This window comes from Drosophila persimilis, unplaced genomic scaffold, assembly GCF_003286085.1.
Source record: "Drosophila persimilis strain 14011-0111.01,24,50 unplaced genomic scaffold, DperRS2 tig00000124-arrow-pilon, whole genome shotgun sequence".
NCBI classification, from domain to species: Eukaryota; Metazoa; Arthropoda; class Insecta; order Diptera; family Drosophilidae; genus Drosophila; species Drosophila persimilis.
The window spans coordinates 14,059,246-14,072,259 of NW_020825294.1; the positions used below are offsets into that span (position 1 = coordinate 14,059,246).

The window sequence follows — 13,014 nt, forward strand, 5'->3', positions numbered from 1 at the left end:
GTCATGATCCTCGCAAGGTTAGTTTTATCGGCAATCCCATATACCTGAATGCCGTACTTCCAGGCAGGTGCTAGTATGGCTTTGTATATCATAACTTTGTTTTTTAATCTGAGATTGTTGCTTTGTTTAAATAGCCAGAACATTTTCTGGGCCTTACCCACCAACTTGCTCCTCCTGACTGTCGAAAGTTAAACTGAATGCACTTCAGTGTAACTCCGAAGTATGTGTGATTCCTACGCTGCTCCACGAGTTTCCCAAGCATGAAGACACTAGGGCTAGAGCCCATTCTTAAAGTGTGCGACACCGCTGCACACTTATCAGGCTTCATGGAGATGTTCCATCGGCAGGCCCAGTTTTCAAATAGCTTGACGTATTGCTGTAGATTGTCTGTGGCATCATAATCACAGCTAGCCCTCGAGAGTACTGCTGTGTCGTCAGGAAATGTTGCCACCTTGAGGGTCTGCCCTGGTTGCCTTCAGACTGTAGAGGGATTTGGCATGTTGTGGGTAAATAAGCAGTACAGTGTCGGCCCAAGCACGCTGCCTTGCGGTGCTCCTACCATGATGGTCTTGGTCAAAGAAGTTACACCATCCTAGACTACACGGAACGTCCTCTCCGTCAGAAAGCTTTTGATAACTTCATACAACTGAGGCTTGAGCATCTCTTTGATTTTAGCGAGTCGTCTCTCGTGACAAACTCGGTCGAAAGCCTGCGAAATATCCAGGTAAACAGCTACTGTGTACAGCTTGTTTTGGAAGCCGTCTAGTCTGTGTTCCACTATCCTGTGTAGCTGTTTGGGTGTGCCGTGCTAAAGTCTGTACCCAAATTGGTAGTTTGGCAGGGCTGTTTTTACCAGCGGCGACAGTACCCTTCGTAGGATGCAGCGCTCAAACATTTTGCCAAAATTCGAAAAGATACTAATTGGTCTATGGTTACCTAGGTCTTCTTGTGGCTTTCCTGCGAAAGTATGCGAAAGTATGCTAATCTCAGCGACGCGTTAAAGATTAGCAACAGATACAGAATCGCTGTTTGGTAGCGCCTTTGCCACAACATTGTCAATCCTATCGTCGCCAGGGACCTTCTTGGACTTGAGTTTCTTTATGTCTTTCGAGATTTCTTGAAAAGTGATTGGCGCCACAGGGACCTCCATCTGGTGGGTCTCATTCAGCCTCTCAGAGACCATCATTGCTCTTCTACTAGATGTCGTCCGGAATGGTGTTATTCTTTCTTCCAAGTTCGTCGCAAAAGCCTCCACTCTGTCCATTGCTGTTCTTGCCTATGAGCCGTCAGCCTTCCTTACCAGAAAGCGAGGTGTAGGTTGCCGCTTGTAGCGTCCGGTGGTCGATGTTTTTTCTGAAACATCCATGTTTTTGCAAGACACCCCACATTTTGTTTGAGAGAGGCTCTTGAATTTTTAATTAAACGACTACCTGACAGATTCTCGAGCTACGAAACCAGAACTGTTGCAAGAGTTGCCAGAGCTAAAAAACTTGTACCGCTTCATAACTTTTTCCGCTGCCTTCTTTTCGTTCTTCCTCTTCCTGGCCTATAGCTGCCGTTCGCCCTGATTAACCCTTTGCTCGGCGCTGTTAATGTTTGTGCTGTTAACGTCTGTGCTGTTAGGCGCAGTGATATTTAGAGCTGTTAGACGCAGTGATATTTAGAGCTGGCACTGCGGTTTCTGCCGTAACATTCCCCCCTTCGCAAACTTCGTCGCTTGTGGTGATGTTTGCCAAACTTCTGGTTACGCCTTGATCCATTAGTGGGTTCGTTGTCCTCACGTCTAACTTGGCCAGTTTAGCTATTGGCCGAGTTATCAGTCCAGATGCAGTGCGGATCACCGCGCTTCGGGCGATCCCGTCCTTGGCTACTCGAAGGTCCATGATGACGCCTTTCCTCCACTGCACCTTGGGGCTTGTTTCGTCCGCTAGAACCACGACGTCTCCGAGTTGGATAGGGTTGATTGGGGGTCCATGCCATTTGGTTCGTGGCGTCAGGCACGGTAGGTACTCCTTCAGCCATCGTTTTCTAAAGCTGTCCACGATCAAGCATAGCTCCTATTGCGCTGCTGTCGCTCTTTGCTGCCATCGAGCTGGTCTCTGCTCTCAGAAAGTGATTCGGTGTAAGTACGTCGGCTTCCGGACACTCCAACGGCACGTAAGTCAGGGGTCGGGAATTTAGCATATTTTCTATCCTTGCTAGTGCTGTTCTCAGCACTGGTTCTTGTACGTGTGTCTCCTCTAATATTTCGGCTAGTATGGATTTCACCGATCTGATCATCCTTTCCCACGCACCTCCCATGTGGGGTGCTCCTGGGGGTATGAAGGACCATTCTATTTGCGGGTACTTGGTTTCCAGTTCGTTCGGTAGAATTCTTTCAATTTCTTCTCGTAGTAGGCGGCTGGCTCCTCGGAAGTTCGTCCCGTTGTCCGACACGATTCTCTTGGGGACTCCTCGACGGGCTACGAACATTTCCAACGTTAGCATGAAGGCGTCTGTTGACAGGGAGTTTGCCAGCTCGATGTGTACTGCTCGCACGGTGAGGCACGTGAATAGTACTCCCCATCGTTTCTCGCGTCGTCTTCCTACGTTTACCTCCAGTGGTCCGAAGTAGTCGATACCTGTGTTTGTGAATGGCAATTCGTTGATTGCTAGCCTCTCTGGTGGTAGGCTTCCCATCTCCGGCGCCTCTGGAAGCGCTCTTTTATTGCGGCATCTTTGGCAGGTTTTCGCTACGGCGCGAACTCTTGCTCGCAGTCCTGGTATGTGGTACAATTGTCGCATCTCGTTGACGACGATCTCGGTAAGCTGATGCTGAAACTTCCGATGGAAATAATCAATGAGAAGATTAGTGACGTTATGTCCTCCGGGTAGAATTACTGGCCGTTTCAGGTTCCTCGTTATGCCGTACGCCTGTTTCATCGAGGTACGGCGATAATTTGTAGATCGAACTTTTCTTACTCACGATTCTTCCTTGTCGTAGAAGAGCCGTTCGCTTTCTTCGACCTGTTCATCCCAGCCTACGCCCGACCTCCACACGTCCTGCAGTATTATCTTTGCCTGTATAATATAGAACCCCAATAGTCCTAAGGGATCGAAGATGGTCATGACTGTACGTAGAATTGACCGCTTCGTCACAGTTTTCGTTTCGTCGTATATGTCATTCCGAAACTTATTGACGAAGGTGAAGTAATCATTCCTTGGATGCCACCACATACCAAGCACTCGTTCTCGTCTTGTCGAGTCCGTCATCTCGATGGGTCGTTCTTGATGATCTCCATCTCCTGAGAGCGCTCTCATCACGGTGCTCGAGTAAGATATCCATCCTCTCATCTCGAAGCCTCCTTCTTTGTGTATGTTCCTCACTGCCAGCGCTAGATGGACCATTTCGTCTTCTGAGTCACAGCTTTAGAGCCAGTCATCTATAAAGGTGTTGCGAAATATGGCCTCTACTTCCTCTCTTTGTTCCTTGATGAACCTTTCTGCGTTCCTATCTCTCACGTAGGTCGTTGCTGCTGGGGAACAAGAAGCACCAAAGGTCATTACGCTCATTACGTACCTATCCGGTTCTCGACTGGTGTGACCATATCTCCAGAGAAACTGCTGTGAGCTTTGATCCTCCGAACGTATCCTAACCTGGTGAAACATTTCTCTAATATCTCCACAGATGCCAATAGACTTCTCTCGAAAGCGCGATATTACTCCTACCAGCGATGGCAATTGGTCGGGGCCCTTTAGTAGCATTGAATTTAGAGCGATGCCTTCCACTTTGGCTGCTGCATCCCACACGAGTCATAATTTGCCTTTGTTCGGGTTCTTACTCACGAATACGGGCAGATACCAGGAGCGTTTGCCTTCGACCATTTCATCTTTTTTGAGTTTTCGGACGTAGCCGATGTCTTCGTACCTCTTAATCTGTTCGTTTACGAACTCTCGTAGCACTTTATCGCGTGTCATACGAGATTCTAGGCACCGAAGTCGTCGCATTGCCATCTCTCTGGAAGAAGGAAGTTCCACGTTGTCGTACCGCCAGAGAAGTCCTGTCTCCCATCTCTTCATTTCGCTGCTAAACCTCGTGGAATTTTCCAGTATTGTTTTTGCTCTTTCGTCCTCTTTGGACCTGAGTGTGCCCTTCGCCATGTTTATGCCAACCGCGTCTAATGAGAAACTCTCTTTTACAAGAATGTCCAGCTGTGGGTGTTTATTACATTCGCATACGTGCATTACCCGCGGACTCGCTGGCCCGTCGCCCTTTCTGCGGCCATAAACAGACCACCCCAACCTTGACTTGGCGGCGATAAGTTCGGAATTCTCGCGTTCTTTGACAGTCAGTGGCACTCCAAGTTTCACGTTGTCCAATCCGATGATCAATGACGCTCTCACGTCCTTGTAGCTGACTATCGGTAGCTTTTCCAGGTGCGAATGGGATCTTAGGATTGAGTCGTCCAGCGTCTGCTTCGGCAGATCCAGGTTTTTTTACTGTTCTCACGTTTTGAAGCGTGAATCTGCGAGCCACATTGTCCCTTGGAGAGATCGCTAGGCTTATCCATTTGGATTGAGATTCTCTCTGCGTGATGTCTCCAGTCCAGCGTAGGCATAGCTCGTCCGAGGGGCCATCGATACCTAGTTTTTCCGTTATCTCCGTCTCGATTAGGGTACAGGCGCATCCTTCGTCTATCAGTGCGAACACTTGCATTTGGCCGTTCGGTCCATACAATGTTAAGGGGACATATCTAAACAACGCAGCTTCGTTCTGCATCGTGTGCAGTACCGTAGTGCTTTCCTTCGGCCTATTCTCTACCCTAGAGCTTTGCTGGTTACTGTTGTGGAGGAGGAAATGGTGCTTTCTCGAGCATCCGTCGACGGAACATACTCTTGTTGACTTACAGTGCCTTATAAAGTGTTTGCCAAGGCACCTCCAGCATAGCTTATTTTCTCTGACGAAGTTCCATCTACCTGGCCCTTCTAGCTCCAGGAACTGCTTACAGTCCACAGTGGGCCAGCGATCCCATTTTTTGACGTAAATTAAAATAATAAAGCTGGAGACTTCAAATTTTGTACACAAAATATTATCGACGTGTATATATATATATCTTAATTTTAGACCGATCCGACCACGCCCACACCAAACGCCCATAAAAGAAAAGATTCGCTGATATTGATTTTTAACACGTAGTCCATTATAATAGAATATGTTATTAAAATTCTTAAAAATTAATATTTTTACACTTAAACTTAATACTTAGAGGGGGATGAATGTTGAAGTTTTTCAAAGTACAACGAATTTATAATTAATCTTCTCCTACATCCATTTCTATTGAAAATGAATTTTCATTATCGTAATCCGATTCGTCACTTTCACACATACCAGAATAAGTATCAGTTTCTAGGGAAGCATTATTGTTATAATAAATATTTTCTCTTACTTTGTTGTAAGCTGGAAGAAGATCACACGATTTGCTATTGCTGAGATTGCGAAAGTTGTTATATTGGCTTTTAGTTAATGAATTTTCAAGCAGATATGCTAAAGCCTCATCCGCCGTTAGTGTTACCGACTCATTTTTTACGGTAAAAAGATTTTTCTTTACCGTATTGGGGTTTCTCGGAGTAAGAAATGTGTCTTTCAACGGGGTCCAGCATTTACATATTCAATTGGTGGGCGTCCAACTGATCTTGATGTTGAAGTCATGGAATTCGATGACGACGTTCTTTCAACTTTGATAACCATCTTGGACAAAAGCGATGAGTTATGCTTTTTCTTAAATGCTTCTCCCGCATTTTGCCAAATACTTTTTCTCCGTGCTTATTTTGTATGCCTTCAGTTCTTCGAAAATCCAACTCGAAAGTGCTGCGGCGATTCGATTATTCTCAATGTAAATACTGAGCAGCTTTTCATAAGTGAACTCCACCTCACCTACAAATAAATTAAAATACGCACACCGGCGCAAAATGGCGCAAAAACGAGTTTTAGGATTATTTTATACACAGTTTGCACTACAATATTACATAATTACTTTCTCGCACAATTGCGCACAAAATTAGTTATTGACCATAAAAGACGGGCACATTGGTTAAGTATTCTCTACCTTTGGACGACACAAATTAATAAAAACAAAAACATATTCAAAAACATGAGCACAAATGTGTTTAATATAAAAACTCTACATACCCTGGCCTTTCTTTTCCATTAATTTGATTTCAGTTTTTGAACTTAGTTTCAATTTGGTAAGCTCTCAAAGTAAACAAACAGTTTCCAGCGTTTTTTACTATCGATTGCAGGTTATCAAACAGCTGACTTTAAAACATTGCAAAAGGGCCAGAGATGCATTAAAACAAAAAAGATTTTTGATTTTTTTTAATTAATGTATATACTAATTAAATGTAAAATTAAAATTAAGTTTCATTGACATGCATTTTTTCGAATTAACGTCGAAAAATGGGGTCGCTGGCCCACAGTGCAGTACTCCAATTTGTGGGCCCCATTGCACCTACGGCAGGGCGGTTGTGCGCTGCTATCATTGTGCACCATAAGCCGGACTCTTGGGTTCTTCTCCTTCGTGCAGACTTCTTTCTCGGATGCTACTGGCATCACGGTGCTTGCGCACGATGTGACTCGGAATAGCCAATCGTCGAAAACAGCGATATTTACCCTCGGAAGTCCAGCGCTTTGTCTGGCCCAATCCAGTTTTAAGTCGAATGGGAGTTTCTCCACAAGGTCACGAAGTAACATTGGGTCGTTCAGATAGGCGGACAGTCCTATCGCGTCAACAGTAGCGCGATAGTTTTCACCGACAGCGCCAGGCGCACTAGGCTTTCGATGCTGCTCGATTTCACAGACGGCTCCATTCTTAGCTTCGTCTGTAGGGTGTGATATATGGCCTCTGGTCGGCCATATAGCATTCGAAGAGTCTCGATGGCTAGTCGAACTGTTGCGGGCATCATTAATTTTCCTCGTACTGCTTCCAAAGCGGCACCTTTCAGGCACTTTTGCAGCCTCATGAGATTCTCTTGATCGCTGAGTCCGAAGCGTTATGTAGATTGCTCGAAGTTTACTATGAACATGTGCCATTCCTCGGGGTTTCCAGAAAAGCATGGTAGATCCTTGTTGATGACTTGTCTTGTGGCTATCTGGGATGCTGTCAAGCATCTCTCCGCCCCCGCTGGCGCGACCGCTTGATTACTCCCGTACGCGTACGGGTCCGAATATTTCGACTCGTACTTGGGTAATACTGTGCAGTCGGGGCGTGAATGAAGGGGTTTTGCCCATGCAGGTTGGTACCCGGCGCCGGTGCGGCCATTGGATGCCACATAGCGCCGACTGGCATTGTCTCGTTCGGATTCAGCCCAGTAGGCATTCCAATCCGCGTTGCTTCCGTGGGTCCTGGCATGTGGACTCCGGTCCAGTTGGGAACTGCTCTGTCCCAGCCTCCGTTGGTTACCGTGGAGCTCATGAGGGCTCCTGCTTCCTCCAGGCAGTCTGGAATGCGTCGGGATGGAGCGCGTTCCCTCGAAGGCCGCGTACGTCGGCCTTCCTAATGCATCCGCTCTCTGCTGAGCGAACGTTTCCCAGTTATCTAAAAGGCTCGTTCTTGGTGAAAAGGCTTGATCCACCCCTCCTCCTTGGTTGGTATGCTCTGGTGCTTGATGGCTCGTCGGGGCTGTGGTGGACACGTTAGGTGTGGCCGTTGTTGCCGCCGAGATCACATCTATATATGTATCCCTAACGCGATGAGTTTCCCTTGCACCTCCCTCAGTCTCAGAACACGCACCAAGCATCTTTTCCGGCACATATATTTCTCCTAATCCACACGGGGTCTCACCGCCAGATTCCGACTGCTGACCTTTGACGCCGTCCATTTTACTCCGGTGTCTTTTTTTGTACAGTCCTGGTTTGTGGTTATACACGAACCTCGTGTCGCTCGAATGTAAGAGATTAGCCTTTCTGCCCAACTGTATGAGGATATCTCACCTGCAAAGTCGAATCCCTCGTGACGCAGCTGACTGCGTCGCACGCCGATCTTCTTTCTGTCGGTCGTGATTATTCGACTTGCTCTCCGTTGAGCAGGAAAAGTTTTTTAGAATATTGCCGCGCCGGGCAACGCCTCCAAATCTGGGGCCGTACGTTTGATAAGCCTCCCGCGTTCAATAGGCCTCCCGTGGTTTGTTCTTCAAGTTGGTTTTATTCAGGTGTTTCATTTACAATATCGGGGCGGGGTGTTAAACTATGGGAGCTAGAGCTAAAAAACTTGTACCGCTTCAGTAAACTTTTTCCGCTGCCTTTCTTTTCGTTCTTCCTCTTCCTGGCCTATAGCTGCCGTTCGCCCTGATTAACCCTTTGCTCGGCGCTGTTAATGTTTGTGCTGTTAACGTCTGTGCTGTTAGGCGCAGTGATATTTAGAGCTGTTAGGCGCAGTGATGTTTAGAGCTGCCACTGCGGTTTCTGCCGTAACATCTATAAACATCTCCATCTATAAAAAGCCAACAACACCGCATTCTCCTATAGATTCGACAAAATTAAACTTTTCATTTCTGTAAACGAAAATAGCAACTAAACCCAAGACAAGCAGGTCTGATGCAATAATTTTCTTAAGACAATACCTGGAAAAATGCTATCTTTCAGAGAAAGAGGATCCTCTAATCTGCTGGAAGGTATCAATAGATTTTTAATAAGTAACAATAATATAATAATATATGCTTAATATATACACAAGTAATAATAATATTGTTTTTTTATTTAGATGACCACAGATGATGAAATGACCGCCCTACAAGAGGTGGCTAAAAAATTCTTATGCGTTCCGGCCACATACACTGCGTCGGAGAATACATTTAGCAAAGCTGGGCAGACCGTGTCGGACAGACGCTGCTGTTTAAACCCAAGGGTTTTGGAAAAGTTTATGTTCTAAATGTTGGCTCTAAAATCAGACTAACGAAACCTTTGTAAAAACTTGTATTTGTTAGCCACCATTGTAACCATTGAAAGTTTGATCTCGACTTTGATTTTTATAACGATTGAAAATTTGATATAAGTGATATATAAGCCCTCAAAAGAATCCTTTGTAAAAACTTGTATTTGTTAGCCACCATTGTAACAATTTAAGTTTTGATCTCGACTTTGATTTCTATAACGATTGAAAATTTGTTTAGTAGTTATAAGTGATATAAACATTTGTATATTTAACAAACCTTGTCTATACTTTTCTTTTTTAGTTACCTATACCTACATATCATAAAACAAATAAATATTTCGAAAACTAAACAATCAGCCAGGCTCCGTTTTTCACATTCACAAAAGTTTTCCGATTTACTTTTGAAATCACATAAATTGGGGCTCTCTTTTTCCCATTCCGCAAGATTTCATCGTTTTCAAAACGAAAACATTTTCGTTGACGAAATGAAAAGTAAACGGCTTTTTATACAACAAAACGAACCTTAATTGCAAAAGGAAAAAAATAGATGACTTATTGATGCATTAACATAAACTTGATACCTATATCAGGGTAATTTAACTTGTGCTTTCTTTATAAATAATTTTATTTTAACCCAACCTAAAATTTGGCTCGGAAAAAACTGGCCACAGCAACAACAAATTTCGTTTTGGTGTAAGCAGCTGACGCATTCCGATTTGGTTATCGGAACGTTGGCAATTATTAAATTTTTGCGTATAACAGCACAAATGTGCATGTAACAGCTCAGACTGTGCTTGTAACATGCGCTTAACAGAACATCTGGGTGAGCACAGCTGTTTCCCGCCCAATTTAATTCGGACTTCAAAATGTAACATATCGATAAAAAAAAATATGTGAAAAATGGAACACCTTAAAACGAAAACGAAACGTTTTGGCTGAAAACGTAATCCGCAAAAGTAAATGAAAAACGGAGCCTGCCTGAATGTATGGACTTTTTATATACATAAATTTAACCTAATAAGGCCCGCTTAGTGACATTCTTGCCAATTTATATGTATCTATCATGGGCTTTTAAACACCCATCGGTCGTTAATGGGTTAATTTCATTTGCTCTCAAAACATCGAAAACATCGATGCTCGCAACCATCGATGTTTCTCCAGCTCTAGATTGCTGAGGATAGATCAATATATGAAGAAGTCTAGGCAGGAGAGCATGGATTTTCGAAAAGGTGGGTAGTAGGTGGGGAGCAGCAATGAGCATCTGAATTGGCCCCAATTGCACAGCGTGATGTTGGTAGTGGGAAATATCCTTCTGAACAAGTACAGCTGCTCCTCCTCTGGCCTTGTTGGATGGGTGGTCGAATCTGTAAAACTCGTATCCGTAGAGCGTGTAGTTTTTTTCTTTTTCGTTACGGCGGAAAGCATCCGCGAAGGATATCCCGCGCTGTACTGCCATTGATGGGACATTTCTCACCTTTTTGGCATCTTGGTGTTTGCGTAGAGACTTTCACGGCGGATTGGCGATTTTCAAGCATCATGACGTAGATCTTGCAGGATCTATCATATGCTGCATGCTTTTCACTGCAGTTTGAGCATGAGAGGTCGTCCTCGGTCATGGCGTTGCATTAGGGGCTACCTCTCCAGTGGTCCTCGGCGCATCTGCCACACACTGGTCGCTTTAGACAATAGTTTTTCGTGTGAGTAAATTCAAAGCAACGGAAGCACTGCCTCACGCTGTTGTTTTTGTGGGACAGCTCCATTTGCAACCGTTGTCTGCCGATTCTAGCGATCTTAAGAGCTTCCTTGTTGTTAGAGGTCTCGGCGAGGTCAATAAACCAGACGTTTTGGTTGGGTGGTTCCTGCTTGACTCCATCAGCGCTGATGAAAGGGCTCTTTCTGGACTTTGGGTGTGCAAGTTGACCACTCGATGTCCCAACTTCTCAAATGTAGATGCTGCAAGATTTTTTGCCGCCACCCCGAAGTTTCTGTCCTCGGACAGGCAGAAATGGGTGTACTGCACCCGCAGTGAATTTAGGATCCTAATTATCATTCTATGGGTGTCAACGTCCTTTGCGTAAATACGGAGGTCCCCTAAGGGTGCCGTGCGGAAGTTTTGGCGAAGTTTTACCTTTTTGTGTGAATAGATTAAAAGCTCAGATCCACGACGTTTCTTGGACGACAATAAGAGGCTGATGTTGTGGTTGACGTGATAGCTGTCGTGACGGTCGAAATGGTAGTGGTTGGTGGTCCAAACCCTTGCAATTTTCTTTGTTTTGTTCTACATATTTTGATACGTTGTATACACGTGCAATAAAAATTATGTACCTTAAAAAAATATTCACTGAAGAAAATGTTGAAAAATACGAAGAAAAATCTGACGTTTCTATTATTTTTCCATAATTGTACAAAGAGAATAAAGAGGATATTTTATTCGTGTCGACGCAATGGTATTCCTGTGCAAATACCTAAGAATAATTAAACGCCAAACAACTAATTTTTAAAACAAAATTTTTCACAAAATATTCATGTTTTCATATGGTTGTTACGCTGATGATGCTTTAAAATGTGTTAAAATATTGCTGTTAATTTTTATTGCTTGAAACACACCCGGAACTTTGTGAAACGATTAAAAATTCTCTTTGTAGGTGCACTGACGTTATGAACGGCATTTTAAACAAAGTATTTGACACACTTTTTAATGCATGTGATCCGCTCTCTTGTCCGATTCGATCTGAATGGTCATTTCTAAGAGATGTGTCCCGAACTAGGGGTGGGGTTGCTCATGTCACATCGTGACAAAAAACGGTTAAGCCGTTTTGGAAATTTTTTAGTTTGTTTAGGAGTGCATAAAAATGAACCAAAATAGTTTTCGGTTTAATACGATTTTTTGTGGGGGATGGTATATACTGTGATACAGATTCGAAGGGATAGCGAAAGGTTCGAGTTATGTTTACGAGCCCGAGTTTTAAATTAATAAAACCAGAAAACGCCACAACCAGTGTGTGGCAGATATTTTCGCTTATTGAAAAGGATGAAGAGCTTATCAACTACGTGTGCTTGGTGTAGAGAGCAAATCAAAAAACCTTTGAAACCTATGTCAACAAACAATTGAACGAATTTGTAACAATTTGTCGAGAAAGGGAGCAGCATTTAGGGAAAAGATCTGCTGCCATTAAATGTATTTGTCGATTCCGCGGTCAATGCTGCAGTTCAAATTATAAATATATTGAATTTAAAAATAAATTGAAATTAACTAAGAAGAGGCCGTCAGCCATCGGGTGCTACAAGGAGATAAACGGATGACGTGTCGGCTTGTCACAACTGTAAGCTCGGAATGGGACACAGGCGTCTCGGGTTCGTGGCTTGCCCTGAATCAGAGACGACTGTGCCGCACCCGCCGTAACTGTACACACCGGTGGAAGTGCGACTATACTCTCCTCGTGAGGGCGTCTGGAAACAGGTCCTGGTATGGTCATGTCTCTGCCAGGCTGCTGGCTAATTGTAGTCGGGCGGAGAAAAGAAAACTTTCAGTGAAATAACCCCAATCAAAGGTGACACTGTCATATGCCGAGGGATGCATGGCCGAGGAGTGCTCGGTCGCTAATATGTGGTCTCTGGATACCTGCCGACCTCCAGTTTAAATAGAGCTTCCCGGGGCACGGGGTGACTAACTCCTTCCCACCTACTCGTGGGACCAACAATGCCAAAATCAAAAATAAATACCAAAAACACCGCAAAGGAGCTCGGTACTCCTCTTAAAGTGCCGGATGGAAATACCATCCCTCTTCAACCGCATCTGGGAAACCAGAAGTGGAGCCCCGGAAGACTCCTAGCATTGAGACCAAGCCTGCGGTGTCGGACGTAGCATCAGTGGTGTCGGATGACATCCTGGATGGCTCTGTGTCTGACGTGAGCGACTTTGCTAGGGATCTCAACCACATCGAGGTCGGGAAGGAACTGGACTCCTCGACCACGACAAACCAATGGTGGAGCCATTGCGTTGCTCTCTTGCTCCACCTAGCGAGAGATGGAGCCGACATAGTCCTCATTCAGTAGCCCTGGATCCTCGGAAACAGAGTCTCCGGTCTGGGGACTCCTGACTATA

General features: G+C 44.7%; 1 protein-coding gene across 2 annotated transcripts in view; it reads right to left on the bottom strand.

Moving 5' to 3' along the window:
* LOC113565372 (NPC intracellular cholesterol transporter 1) overlaps window positions 1-13,014 on the bottom strand; it is a 236,790-nt gene that overhangs the window by 39,568 nt on the left and 184,208 nt on the right. The gene's annotated exons all lie outside the window — the stretch shown is intronic.